Source organism: Oreochromis niloticus, linkage group LG3 (assembly GCF_001858045.2).
Source record: "Oreochromis niloticus isolate F11D_XX linkage group LG3, O_niloticus_UMD_NMBU, whole genome shotgun sequence".
NCBI classification, from domain to species: domain Eukaryota; kingdom Metazoa; phylum Chordata; class Actinopteri; order Cichliformes; family Cichlidae; genus Oreochromis; species Oreochromis niloticus.
The window spans coordinates 51,289,840-51,305,097 of record NC_031967.2 but is presented as its reverse complement, the minus strand read 5'-3'; the positions used below and the strand labels follow the sequence as shown (position 1 = coordinate 51,305,097).

The 15,258-nt window shown below is 37.3% G+C and overlaps 1 long non-coding RNA gene across 1 annotated transcript; it reads right to left on the bottom strand.

Moving 5' to 3' along the window:
* Positions 1–10,049: 10,049 nt before the first annotated feature.
* Positions 10,050–11,922, bottom strand: LOC109202553 (uncharacterized). Its single transcript, XR_002062476.2, has 3 exons — positions 11,338–11,922; positions 11,074–11,251; positions 10,050–10,612 (listed from the first exon to the last, which is right to left on the bottom strand). It is a non-coding gene; the product is annotated as an uncharacterized LOC109202553 (long non-coding RNA).
* Positions 11,923–15,258: the final 3,336 nt, after the last annotated feature.

Below are 15,258 nucleotides of genomic sequence, written 5' to 3'. Positions count from 1 at the left end.
GGAATTTGGTTCCGGTAGATGGTGGCTCTCAAGCACAGCAATGTAAAACACACACACACACACACACACACACACACGTCTATATGTACATTACACATGCATACACATACATACACAAAGCTGTGTAAACCAACTATAAATAACTAAACTTATGTACATAAAATACAGAAATGAAATGAGGTGGAATGAATACTACAGAATGTACATAAGGTGCAGTTGTGCAGTCTGGCAGTGGGGAGCAGTGTGACAGTTCAACTGTTTAGGAGGGAGATGGCGAGGGGAAAGATGGCGATGGCGAGGGCATGCAGCTCATGTACACAGGGCTCGAAGCAAAGAGTAAAGCAAAACAAACAAAAAAAGGCCTTAGATAAGTAATTACATTAAATTAAATTTCATTAACATAATCAAAGCAAAACAACCAAGAGTTTCAATATTATTACTTTTGCTGTTTTCATTCTTGATTTATGTATTTTTCTAATACTCTATTTTTAAACATGTTTTTAAACAAGGAAAATGAACGACACCTTTTTAAATCACTGTCATAACTATTCCACAAGTTAACTCCTCTAACAGAAACTCATCTCTGCTTTATGTTTGTCCATATCTTGTTTTTTTGTTTTGTTTAAAGAAATCTGTTTCCCTTAAGTCATATTGACTCTCTCTGACTTCAAACAGCTTCTGAGTACTGCAGCAAAGCAAGTTATGTTGTGCTTTATACATTATCTGTGCCATTTTATATTCAACTAAATCATAAAATTTCAGGGTATTCAGATTAATAAACAACATGTTAGTTGGTTCTATATAGTTTGCTTTATTTATAATATAGCTCTTTTTTGTAACTTGAAAATAGGAAGAGTATTTGTTTTATATGCATTACCCCATATCTCTAGACAGTAAGTCATATATGGAAGCAACAGAGAACAATAAAGTGTGTATAATGATTTCTTGTTCAGGACATGCTTTGTTTTGTAGAGCATAGCAATGGTCTTTGACATTTTTGTTTTCACATGGTTTATATGAGAACATGCATATGACTAGTGCATGTTCTCACTAGTTATATGAGACTACTGATCATGCAATAGGTTTTGACATGCACACTGACATGCACATTCTGTGTATCTGGCCTGCAACACCACACTTGCTGTCTTCCATCTGCCTCCTTCCTTCTTTCACATAATGGTATGATCCCAGTTTGTCTTTGCATGTGATTGGCTGCATTGTATGCCCATGAATAAAGTCCCACCCTTGCCTGTAGGGATTTCCAGCAGGGCTGGGGATTCAGCTCCACATACAGCAGTTAGGCTGTTCATTGCATGCACACACACACACACACACACACATATATATATATATGTATATATATATATACATGACATAAGAGAGAAAATAGAAATCTCACCTTTGACATTTATTGAGGTTATTTTAATACGGATAAAAGTGAAATGAGTGGTTGAGGTGTCTGTTTTTAAGTCTTGTAGTCTTAGCAGACAGACTCCTGTAACGTCTGCCAGATGGTAACAAGGAGAACAGCTAATTGCCGGGTGGCTGTGGTCCTTTCTGATGCTGTGTGCTTTATGAAGGCACGGCTGGAGATAAATGTCCTGAATGGCAGGAAGCCTCATGCCAGTGATGAGCTCTGCTGCTTTCACCAGCCTCTGTAGTGATCTCAGGCTGCTGGCAGAGCAGCTTCTATACCAAACTGTAATGCAGCTCGTCAGCAAGCTCTCGATCGCACACCTGTAGACATTTGAGGTGATGCTGGCATTCATGCCAAACCTCCTCAGCCTCTTCAGGAAGTAGAGTCCCTGGCGAGCTTTCCTGATTGCAGTGTCTGTGTGAAGGGTCCAGGAGAAATCCTCGTTGATGTTGACTCCAAGGAAATTTGAAGCTGCTGACCCTTTCGACCTTGACACCATTGACGTAGGTAGGCTGGTGTTCCCCGACTGGTTGTTTCCGGTACTCCACTATCATTTCTCTTGTTTTGCTGAGGTTGAGGGTCAGGTTATTTTCCTGGCACCACTTGTACAGTGCCATCACCTCCTCTCTATAGGCCGTCTCATCGTTGTCTGTGATGAGGCCTATGATGGCTGTGTCATTCACAAACTTGATGATGGTGTTGGACTTATATTTAGCAACACAGTCGTGTGTGAACAGGGAACATAGGAGGGGGCTAAGCACAGATGCCTGTGGCATTCCTGTGTTTAGGATGAGTGATGAGGAGGTGTGCTTACCAACTCTCACCACCTGGGGCCTGTTTGTGAGGAAGTTCAGAATCCATCTGCAGATTGGTGTTCCCAGCCCAAGGTCGACAAACTTCGGGGCAAGTTTTGAGGGGATGATGGTGTTAAATGCCGAGCTGTAAATCACACTGTGCACTGCAACATTTTAATCTCACTTTATGCTAACTCATAGTTAGTTGGTAGTTCTGATAGCTGCATTTTTATGACACAGACCCACGTTTTGCTTAATTAACATGTTCCACAAGTAAAAAACCCCGTAGATTTTGCTAAATATACAGTCAGTGTTAAATGTTAATGCTTTAAAACAAATGTATCTTTTAATTTTTTAAACCAAATAAAACAATAGCAGAGATGCAGACAGCTGGTTTAACACAGTTGTAGCAGTTTTGTATCCACAGCCTGGAAGAGATTAGCTTTCACAGAGTTAGAGCTGTTACACAGTATAAGCATATCTACTGACTTTCATGACCTACTTTCATTTCATATCAAAGACTAAATCATGTAGAAATAAGGAGCATGATACTGTGCATGTAACAAGTAGCATTCTAAGGAGCACTAAAAAGTAGTGGACCTTGCAATTGTATACTTCCGATCATTCATCACTAGATGTCAGTAAAGAGCTTCTCCATGGCCTGCAAGCGCCTTCTATCATTTATTCAAGTTTTTTTTTCCAATCTAACATTTTAAGCTGATTTTACTTCACTTTCATTATGTCCAGGGAACCTGCTCTTATGATGTTTCTTGATCTTCTCAAGCTGAAAGGTTGGAAATAAGGACTATGTTAAAATAAATAAATACAAAAATCTGCAATTACTGAACAGGTAAATCAATAATTTTGATAAACCCCATGAATTAAAGCTGAAAGTCTACACTTCAATCACATGTTGGTTGTGTGATTTGAGATCCACTGTTCTTGTAAAATGTAATTGTCCAAATACTTATGGCTCTGACTTATGAACATCTGGAATAGATCATCACCAGGATATTAATTGCAGTAGTTTCATCAAAGCTGGTGATAGATCAGAGATACACAACATGTTCTTTGCCTCTGATGTGGTCCAACAAATATATGTAATATTAATGGCCTGTCCCTGGTATACCCATTTTGGGTTTAATAAAACTGTTTTATTTTCCAACAACAACTCACAAGACAGTTTCATAAACAGTGCTGTAAAAATATTTGATTCTTCCTGGTTTCTTAGTTTTCACATTCAGATATTTCAGTTTGTCAAATTAATTTTAATGTCAGACAGAGATAACCGACATAAACATAAAAATACGTTTTTAAATGATGATTTTATTCATTAAACCTACCTGGTTCTATGTGTAACAGTACTTGCCCCCTTGTTACAGTGAATCATGAATTAAGCCTAATTAACCACATTTGTTGGAAAGCTGATTTCATTTTCACTACTCTCAGACCTGTTAAACAGATCAGGAATTAAAATAATTAAACTTGGGAGCACTGTGAAATAAGACAGGGCCAAATGACGAAACAATATAAAACTAAAACTTAACACATAGGAAATCCAGAAATAAAAACAAACACAAAACACTGGATCGAGTACACATGACCTTGACATCCAGGACCGGCAGGCCTACCAAAGCTATTCAAAGAGTCATCCAGGAGGTCACAAAACAAAACAACTTCTAAAGAACTGCAGGCCTCAAGTACGACTTGCCGTAGCTTTTGGATCCATGAATTCTGCTCTGTACCAATAAAATCCTGGTGGAGAATGTTCAGCTATCAGTTCATGCCCGAAACTCATAAAACACTTGGGTTATTCAGCAGTACAGTGATCAGAAACACAGCAAATCTACTTCTGAAAGGCCAAAAGAAAAATAAATAAAGACTAGTTTTTGCAAAGGCTAGTTTCAGTAATTGATTAATGTGTTCTGGTTTATTGATAGATATAGCCATATAATATGGCTATATCATAATAATATAGCAAAAGGAAACCGATATCATTAAATGATATCGGTTCCAAGTTTGTTATTTGTCCATCCATACATCCTCTTCTCGTTATCAGGGTAGGAGGGGGAGCTGGAGCCTATTTCAGCTACCATAGTGCAAGAGGCCGGGTACACTCCGGAGCCACCAGTGTGTCACAGGGGTAACAAAAAGAGACACAACACCATTCACTCTCAAATTCACACCTGTGGGCAATTTAGAATCACTACTACTAGAATCACTTAGTGTTAATCACTGCACTGCCAGCATGGTGACACGGTCATTAGGACTTTCTTACTTGCTTGGTGTTTCCTGTACTTAATGCTCATGTCCCAGTGTTTTATATGCAGCATCAGCTATGATACATTTTCTCACTTTCGTACTCATATTTTTGGCAATCTCCATCCAGGAATTTGCTGGCGTATGTGAACCCTTATGCTGAGACTACATTATTCTGTCAAAAAAAGAAGGGAGAAGTGCATAGAAGGTACTGACACTACTTTACAGGCCTATTAAGAGAGATATATGCTACACGTCAACACAACGTAGCTACATTACCAGAGTGGTACATATCAGGTCATGGTGTACGTTATGGTGCAGGGGCTATAGGTATGACATATCTACATTGCAGTTTTCACACAGAGCTGAAAACTACAATGTCAGACTTTTTGTTGGTTTGTTTTTATTTTCTTAATTTTCATTCAACACTTTCCAAACAGACTGACTACACCAACAGTTTCATTTTATTAATTTTTACATTCTGGTATTTCTTCTTAATTCTATCCCTAGAGGTTAAAAACATATTTTCAGTGACTTGTCTGGGTAAATAAATGTTTCACTGACTCATCTGGTGGTCCAAAGGGGTATTACACATAGATGCAGCCCAGTACCTGTTCAGCCTCTGACTTATAGTCACCATCATATCATTTATATTTCAGATCTGATTGCTGGCTATATCCTTTCAGACTAATGCTATTCAAAATAGGAGTAACTGTCAAAACAAAAATTAAATAGAAACTAGACAACATACAGGCTTTAACAGATTCAAACACTAATGGTGTCTGTTTGCTCTAAAATTAGATCCTGGCATGCTACTTCTCTTTTGATTGGAGTAGATGATGGACATTGATTAAACTTCTGTCTCAACTTGTGAGCACTATTTTCAGTTGTCTTCGCAATGCATGATGATGCAAAAATAACATAGAATGAAACGGAATTAGAGGCCTGGATGTTTTTAGTAGCACATATCATCAGCATCAGTTTGTCAGGTCCCAGGGTCAATGCTTGTAAGTGCCCTGTGTTGTAAAGCAAGTTGGGCTGGTGGTGGCTAAATAAATAAAGAGTTTCAAAATTGGAGATACGCTTTGTTTAAAAGAAAAATGAGAAAGTCAAGAAGCAGAGCAAGGAGAGAAAAGGAGGGATAAGGAGGAGTTGTGTCCTGTTGTTGTTGCTGCTGCAGAAGAGACCGGACATGAGACACAACTTTAAATCAAACTCATTGTTTAGATGACGCTGTTCAGAGAGTGCAGGATAATTGATCATGATGCTCAGGGCTAAAGTACGGCGTTGTCTTTTTTCTTTTCTGCTCTCAAAGTTTACTCAGACCCTTGTACTGGAGTCAGAAACCATGGTTACAGAAAGCCTCTCTGTGTCTGTCTCTCTGAAACACTCATGATTCATAATAAACAACCTCAGGTCATTATGTCCATGGAAAATGAAGAATGTAACATTACTGCCATTTTTATTTATAACATTAATTACTCCATTAAACAGAAAAAAATATGCACTCTGCATCATTAATCTGTTTTAGAAGGTAATAGTGAAGCCTTCACTTGAGAGGCCTACAGCTAGCAAGATAGTGTTGGCATCCATTTTGATCGGAATCTGAATCAGAATATTGTATTAATTGATGACTATTGAGCTCAAAGTGCTCATGAGCTACTTCATTAATATTGAATTCTGCAATCTATTCCAAATTCAGAAATGTCATATTTTTAATGTGTTCAAATATGTAATTAGTTGAGTCGTTGTATAAAATAAGTTGGTAAATAATGTGTTAAATCATCACATCAGAAATGACAGATTTGGACAGAGTTTGATTGATGCATGCTGAGAGAGGGCAAAAGGAGAGAGCAGAGGAGATTAAGAGTGCAGGAGATTGATGAGGAGAGGTGAAAGAGAGGTGAGCATCTAAAAGGCCAGACAGAGATGACAGTTTAAAAAGGACCATCATGACACAATAAGGAAATAGGCTCTGCAAGCAGCTTAGGAAAACTTTAAAATTGGATTAAATACTGACAACCTGTCAATATTCAGTCTTAAATATAAAGGAATAATCAACATTATGGTTAATAATGTTGCTCAAAATAAAATTAAATAAATAAATACAAATAAATAAATTCTAGCAAAGTTGAAAAACTCAAATAGTTCTGTTTGTTCATTTCAGCATCATTCAGTAGAATTGAGGGAGTAACCATGGGTACAGAAAGCCTCTCTGTTTCTGTCTCTCTGAAAGGCTCACAATTCATCAGAAACAACCACAGGTCATTGTGTCCATGGAGAATGAAGAGTGTGCTGGGGACCAGCACCCATGCAGAAGAGGCCAGCTGCCCAGCCCGGGCACAGCCAGTGCCTCTGCAAGCACCCTGGGCAATAAAGGGATATTTAACATAGATATTTTAAAAGCAAATGCCTGTAAATGGTAATAAAAAATAAGATTTTTCCATTTTACTATTGATGGCAGTGTCTGTTAATGTTAAAGAAAATGTACATAACTTTCTTTTTTAGAGTTAAATGTAAATGGTACAATGGATGTACTGTAAATCTATTGAACTTTTGGTTTCACCGTTTATGGAAAAGTCTGTGAACTTCCTTAAATACGTGGATAATGTACAGGCAGACAAGACAGACAGTTCAGGCTTAAGACACTTTACCATGGGGTTTGTCGATAACTTATAGACAGTCTGCAGGGTATGCGTTGTTGTACACACTGGGTAATTTCATGCCAGTGGTTTTTAGTCATTTAAAATCAAACTCTGGTTTGTTCGCTGTTCGCCTTGGTGTGGTTTGTTTCTGCAGGTGTGAACACAGTAATCGCTTGGGTGCAAAAACCAAAACAGACCCATCACGAAGCCTCAAATGCTATTGATTCTGAATGTCTGTACAGGTTTGCAAATAGCTGTGGAATGAATGCAAATTGTCCTCATTATCAAGTAGTCCAGAACACAGCAGCTTCTTCCTGTATTTACTTTTGTTGCTTCCACCTCTGACACATCTGGCAAATAAGGGGACTGAACATTCTCACGTGGTTTGCGGTAACACATTTTAGGTCATTTGGATTCTTCTTAGTGTGAAACAAATCAAAACACTTCAAAAAGCTGCAAGTTTACCAATTCAACAACTGAGTAAATGAACTATAGATGTGAAAATGCCTGCCTGAGTTTTAATGAAACAGTTACTGGCAAACAGCAGCTGCAGCCTCTAGAAGACATGTCAGTCCTCATGTTCGAGGTTTGAGTTGCAGAAAAGAATTTGGTGTCACACACAATCAGGTACACTTGTAGCAAACGTTTTAATACATAACTACAATCACATGTTACCCAACAGTAAGTTAAACACGTTGACAAGGTCAATAACAATTTACAGTCACAACAAAACATTTGCAGCATGAAACTAACATCTGAGCCAGGACTTCTGCATAATTTTAACTCTATAATGAGTATCATTATCAGTGTTGGGCAAGTTACTTTGAAAAAGTAATTCAATTATAGTTACTAGTTACTACTTCAAAAAAGTAACTGAGTAAGTAACTGAGTTACAATATTCTAAAAGTAATTAATTACTTGAAAAGTAACTATTGCGTTACTTTAAAAAAACGTTTAACCCCCTGGGGTCCAGGGTATAATTGGCCATTTTTTAGTAGTTTTGATTTTCCCTCCACATTTTACCTTTAAAAACTATTTACTTTGCCTTGTTTGGTATCATTCTTTTCAGCACAACCTCACGTGTCTGAATTTACAGTTATGTTTTCATTTTAACAAACTGTATTAACACAATTGATCTAAAGTGAGACAAAAAACATAAAATCAGAGTAGAAAAAGTCATATTTTTACTGTAACAACCATAAACATCTTTAATGAATCATGTTTCATAACTTCAAATGCAAATATTAATTGTCAATTTTAAAATCCTATGCACAAGTTTTGCAAACAACAAAGTTATTTGCATCTATTTACCTTTTACCCTTTTTTAAAATAACCATTTCAAACTATTTACAGAACAATCAGCTGTTCTTCAATAAGATGCCACACAAATTATTTGTGCCACTCCAAAAAAATCATTCCTGTCCACTATAAAGGAGAACATCACAGCCTGATACCTGCAGGTCTGACAGCAGCAGGTGTGTCACTCCTGTTTCTACCTGGAGACAGCAGTCGCCTCATTGTTCTGACACACAACACAAAACTATCCACAACACTACACACTAACTACACAAGACAACACATTAACTACACACTCCAAACACGCTAAACGTCACAAATCTCACATCTCAAAACTCTCTCTCTCTCTCTCTCTCGCCGTCACTCCTAAAACTGCCCCTGTTTTGTTTTGTTTTTTTGCTCATAAGCAGAGAGTGCTTGCTAGCGCTAACTTGGCGAAACTATGGAGGAAAAAACGCCGTGTATATAATGTTTATCATGACTCTGGTTTTACGTGGCCTATCGACACAATTTAAAAACTGGCACCTTGTTGCTTTGTCTTTAAGTGGTCATGTGATTAACTTACCACGACTACTTTATTCTTCCTCAGTCAAACAGCAGCACTCATGCGATTGTTTTGCCCCCTTAGCTCCAGGTGTTGTGCTAGACAGTGATCGTGATTACCGTCCGCGGGAGCGCGCAGCTGCTTAAAGCTGTAGCGTCCAGATTACTTACGTAGTCAGCTACTTCCGTGCAACTGATATAAGATGTGGTAAGCTGAACACAGCTTCAACCGTCTGTTTGTTGAAAAATAGTAACGGACCGCGTTTTCTTGTTAGTAACTGTAACGGCGTTGTAACGATAGGAATAGTAATTAGTTAGATTACTCGTTACTGAAAAAAGTAACGCCGTTAGTAACACCGTTACTTGTAATGCCGTTATTCCCATCACTGATCATTATAGAGGGTATTTGTATCATATTTGAGCCATGAGTTTGTGATACCTCTGTCTCATCAACATGATCAATACTTGCCATCAATTCAAAATGTTATGGACAAAACTTAATGAACATTGCTGTTAACAAAAAGTTGCCAAAAGCACCCAATGTATTGATTGTGATCCAAAAATATATCATAAAAATATATCATGCACAACATGATACAACAAAAAAATAGTGGATTTTCTTATAAAGGTTAATAAACATCTCAGCTCCAAAAAATCAGAATTTTCTGGCTAATTTTTTGATGGGTTGGATCTTACAGGGTTAATAATAATCATTTTTCTTTAAGATTTTAAGACTTCAGCAAATAAAAATTAAAACCAAACTTCCTATTAGTGCAACAAACCCTATAAATGACAGCATTTGATGCATTTTTGGCACATGTGAATCTCTTTGGATTTTACACTGCTGCTCAGAGAAAACACTGAATTTTAAGACTGGCCATTGCAGGGACTTGACTGAATTTTTAAAGATGAATGGTCCCAGATAGCAAGGAAACATTGAAACAATGTTGAGTCAATATCAGGCGACGTCATTGAATCAACGTTGAAGTGTGACGTTGACCTAACGTCACTCTTGCACCCATTTTTAACGTTGAAACAACGTCAGGTTTTGATGTTGAATCAATGTTGAAACCTGACATTGATTCAACGTTATATTTTCCAATACTGTTGACATTGAAACAATGTCAGATTCTGATATTGAAACACTGTTGAGCTATGGTGTTGATTTTCCACCTCTTTCGCAGTTGTTTTTTATTAAAACAACAGTTAAATCATGACTGGAAATCTACCTTTATAGTTATTTTAACCAATACTAAACTACTGCATGTTTCCATCAATACTTAAACCACCTAAACACATAATTGCACTTATTCCTCAAACTGGACACCCTTTATAAAAATCAAATGTCTCACAATGTATCATGTCAATATTAATATCATAAAATAAGAAAGCATTGCATGTGATGTAACAGAGAAAGAAAACTAAACAAAAAAAGGTCAATAGACATGTTTCGTTTGCTAAATACTTTATTAAAACACAGTTTTCTATTTACATTTATATTTTAACATAATTTTGTAGTTTTTATTCCGGGATGGGGATGGATGATGTGCGTCCTGCGCCACCCAAACGATCTGGGGCGTATCGGAGCCATTTCTGCACTGCCTGTGCAAAGACAAACTCTGACATAGAGTTTGCCCCTAACTGCTGCGTCAGGCCATCTAGGACAAAAATACACACACACACACACACAGAAACAAAAAAAGTGAATTAGAGCACATGAATAAGCTCTTGTTATCTGTCTTCAGCAGGGAGAAAGTATGTAAACTCCTAGGCTGATAAACATGAAAGTCACCAGGCGTAAATCTGCAAACTGCCGCATTTGATTCCCAAAGAGCTATGAGTGGAAAAAGTGATAAGTCTTAGCATGGTGTGCCGTGCATCCTTTAAAACAAAATAAACATGGCGTCGTCGGGCTGTACAAACTACAACCCGAGGACTAAACAAGCTGACCAAAGACTCCATCTCCAGATTAACCAGACATGAAAGTCTTGTTATTAAAAAAGACAAAGTAATATAGCAAAAACCGGACATAGGACATGTGAAACACACCCAGCAGATCAATCGATCCCTTCATTGTTCACTTTAGGCTCATAAAACTACAATAAACTGTAAAACTTACCAAATATGCATCTGCACAGTGCAGTATCTTTAAATGCCCTTTTTTGCTTCGTCTGGTCCTTTGTTTTTTTCCCTGCCCAGTTTAGTACTGAGGCCAGCTCGTTTGTGATGGCATAAGCCATTACACGGCGGACTCGCACCTCCAGTGTGGTCCCTCCAATCAAGGCAAAGCGTCTCACCTATAGACACATTTTAAGAGATGGAATTAGCGTGTCTCATGTCTTAAATGTTTATCCAAGTGCTTGTGTGTTGCCGAGTTTCTTACGTATTGATGGGTGGATGGTAGTAACCAAATCAGATCTGAAAAAAAGAGGAAAAATAAGGAACAATGTCAATAAAGAGGGAAAACTAGATACAAAGACGGCTCATAGAAGATGAACCGAGTCCTATGTGTGAAGGGACAGTTACTGTGTGTGTATATGTAAGCATTTAAACACTGAATATACTAAAATTAACAGTATTTTGTCTAAGTCTGCCATTGTAGGAATTCATGGCACCGAGACAAAAACGTGGTGCACAGTGTGACGTCAAAATTGGCGCAGACCTTTGACGCTGCGTTTTCTCCGTTTTTCTCGTCCACACATAAATGCAAAAACGGAGTTTTCAAAAATATCCACCCTGGCAGGCGTTTTTAGAAATCTCCATTTTCAGTGACCAAAAACGCTGTTTACGTGTGGACGAAAGGTGCAAACGCAATTGGTAGGTGAGCGTGCAACGTAAAGTTTGAATTGAGTGCGAATTGAAGCGGGTGCTCTCCAATCATTAAAAGTAACAAAGTCCTTAAACACATTTATACAGTTACCATTACGTTCATCAATCATATATCACAGATTTAGAATTTTTTGTAGTACTAAGCAACTATGCGAAAGTCTGGGTCAAGCGCCGAGACGACGGCAAGAACAAAGGAAACCTCGAAGCGTTAAAGCTAGCTTTGTAAGGGAATATAACGAAGAAATTATGAAACGAAAATGTTTTCTTTGTTGATATACTTTGTTCGCAGTGCAATTTATTTGTTGCCGGATTGTAAGAAGTAGACACAATTTCGGGCTCCCACATTTTGTGGGAGCAACGTAAATAACAGTAAAAAACTCGTTAATGTACAACATTAACGAGTTTTTTACTGTTATTCAAGTGCAAACATGGAAATAACGAGTAGAAAAAAAAATCATTCATTCTTACCTTATACTAATCGTGGTGCAGGCCAGTGCAGTGCATGACCTGATGCCTTCTCCGGTCAATTCCGCTGAGAGTAAATCAAATGTCCCGCTCTACTGTAGAAAACAATGAATACCTGGGGGGATGTACCAATGTGAGAGGGGTGCTGCGGAATAGTCCAAGTGATCGCTGCTTTAATTTCCCGGTCAACTATACATAAATTGCACGTAGACACGATTTTTTAAAGCTGATGAACTAGACCAAGTCATTGATAACAAATGAACAATAAATCTACTTTCTCTGGTACTTTATACCCGATCAGTTGCAATGCAATTTAATGCTCAACTACAAATCGATGGTTTTTGATGGTGACCGGAGCTGAATGATCGTTAACTAGATCGTTAAATAGACGTTTTCTCCACGTTGTTGTTGTCACCTGGTCGACTACAAATAGATCAAATATCAATGACAAAAAAACAACGGTAAATCAACATTGTTACAACGTCCCTATAGTAAGACCGTCGGTTTACCACAGTATTTCAACATTGTTACAACATTGGCATTTCAACCCCAACCATATACGACGGATCGGATGAAAAATCAACATCAATTCAATGTCGTCTTGCTATCTGGGGTGTTTATTGCTAACAGCTATTTTGTGTTTATTTCAGTTTATCTTATGTATAATTTTCTTTTTTTTTTGTTGCACATGTAGAGTGACATTCGTGTCTTTATAGAACCAATACAGATAGAAAAAACAAACAAACAAGCTGAATGATGGCAGTCACCAGCAGTGGATGCAGCACAGTTTTACTGGTACTGTGACAGTGATGTGAATAATGGCGTTACAAGTAACGGTGTTACTAATGCCGTTACTTTTTTCAGTAACGCGTAATCTAACTAATTACTATTCCTATCGTTACAACGCTGTTACCGTTACTAACAAGAAAACGCGGTCCGTTACTATTTTTCAACAAACAGACGGTTGAAGCTGTGTTCAGCTTACCGCATCTTATATCAGCTGCACGGAAGTAGCTGTAAGTAATCTGGACGCTACAGCTTTAAGCAGCTGCGCGCTCCCGCGGACGGTAATCACGATCACTGTCTAGCACAACACCTGGAGCTAAAGGGGCAAAACAATTGCATGAGTGCTGCTGTTTGACTGAGGAAGAATAAAGTAGTCGTGGTAAGTCAATCACATGACCACTTAAAGACAAAGCAACAAGGTGCCAGTTTTTAAACTGTGTTGATAGGCCACGTAAAACCAGAGTCATGATAAGCAATACATACGCGTGTTTTTTCCTCAATAGTTTTGTCACATTTACTGTCTAAGGACAGCGTTAGCGAGCACTCTCTGCTTATGACCAAAAAAACCCCCCCAAAAAAACCAGAGCACGGAGGACGTTTTAGGAGTGACGGCGAGAGAGAGACAGAGAGAGAGAGAGAGGGTGAGAAAGAGCAGAAAAAGAGAGAGCGAGTTTTGAGATGTGAAAGATTTGTGACGTTTAGCGTGTTTGGAGTGTGTAGTTAATGTGTTGTCTTGTGTAGTTAGTGTGTAGTGTTGTGGATAGTTTTGTGTCGTGTGTCAGAATAATGAGGCGACTGCTGTCTCCAGGTAGAAACAGGAGTAATACACCTGCTGCTGTCAGACCTGCAGGTATCAGGCTGTGATGTTCTCCTTTATAGTGGACAGAAATTACTTTTTTTGGAGTGGCACAAATAATTTGTGTGGCATCTTATTGAAGAACAGCTGATTGTTTTGTAAATAGTTTGAAATGGTTATTTAAAAAATCAAGGTAAAAGGTAAATGGATGCAAATAACTTTGTTGTTTGCAAAACTTGTGCAGAGGATTTTAAAATTGACAATTAATATTTGCATTTGAAGTTATGAAATATGATCATTAAACATGTTTGTGGTTGTTACAGTAAAAAATATAACTTTTTCTACTCTGATTTTATGTTTTTGTCTGGTTTTAGATGAATTGTGTTAATACAGTATGTCAAAATGAAAACATAACTGTAAATTCAGACACGTGAGGTTGTGCTGAAAAGAATGATACCAAACAAGGCAAATAAACTGTTTTTAAAGGTAAAATGTGGAGGGAAAATCAAAAGTAGTTAAAAATGGCCAATTATACCCTGGACCCCAGAGGGTTAAACGTTTTTTTAAAGTAACGCAATAGTTACTTTTCAAGTAATTAATTACTTTTAGAATATTGTAACTCAGTTACTTACTCAGTTACTTTTTTGAAGAAGTAACTAGTAACTATAATTAATTACTTTTTCAAAGAAACTTGCCCAACACTGTACAGTGACTATGTCAATAATATTGAACTTTAAGGGCACTTTCTGTAGACAAGAGGGTTTACACAGAAATAAAATGGATTTTTAAAACATTGTTTTATACTATAATTATTTTGAACAAATGTGTATTAATAAATAACCTTTTTTAAATTGTGAGTTTTGTATGTGTACAAATGATGATTTCAGATTTAAAACCTGCTGTTACTGCTAAACCTTCTAAAACATAAAATTCATGAAAGAATCAGTGTAAATATGATGACCTTAGAAAAAAATGTGACATCAGAAAAATTCTGAGTTTTCAGTTCCAGGAAAGATGATTAAGGCTGATTCACTCAAAGCTGAGTGCTTCGACGGATAGTCATAAATAGATTCACCATGGCAACAGGTAAATACTCTACTTGAGTGCAGTGGGCTGAGGACTGTGCTTCATTGTAGGCCATTATTTATATTTATCTTTCATAAAAAAGGGAAAAAAAATATTTTTTCCTGTTCAGGGTTGTTTACTCCTCATTTTAACTTCATTTTTACTTCATGCTGACAAACCTAGACTCTGGCCAAATGATGCATTTAATTTTTACATCTAATTAATCAAATAAAGATACAAATATCAATCAAACAGAAAAGACACATTTTGTATCCAGTGAAACCAGTTTTTGTGATTTCCAACACTTATACATACACTGGACATTTAAACATTTAATAACTACATTTGAACATTTAAACATAT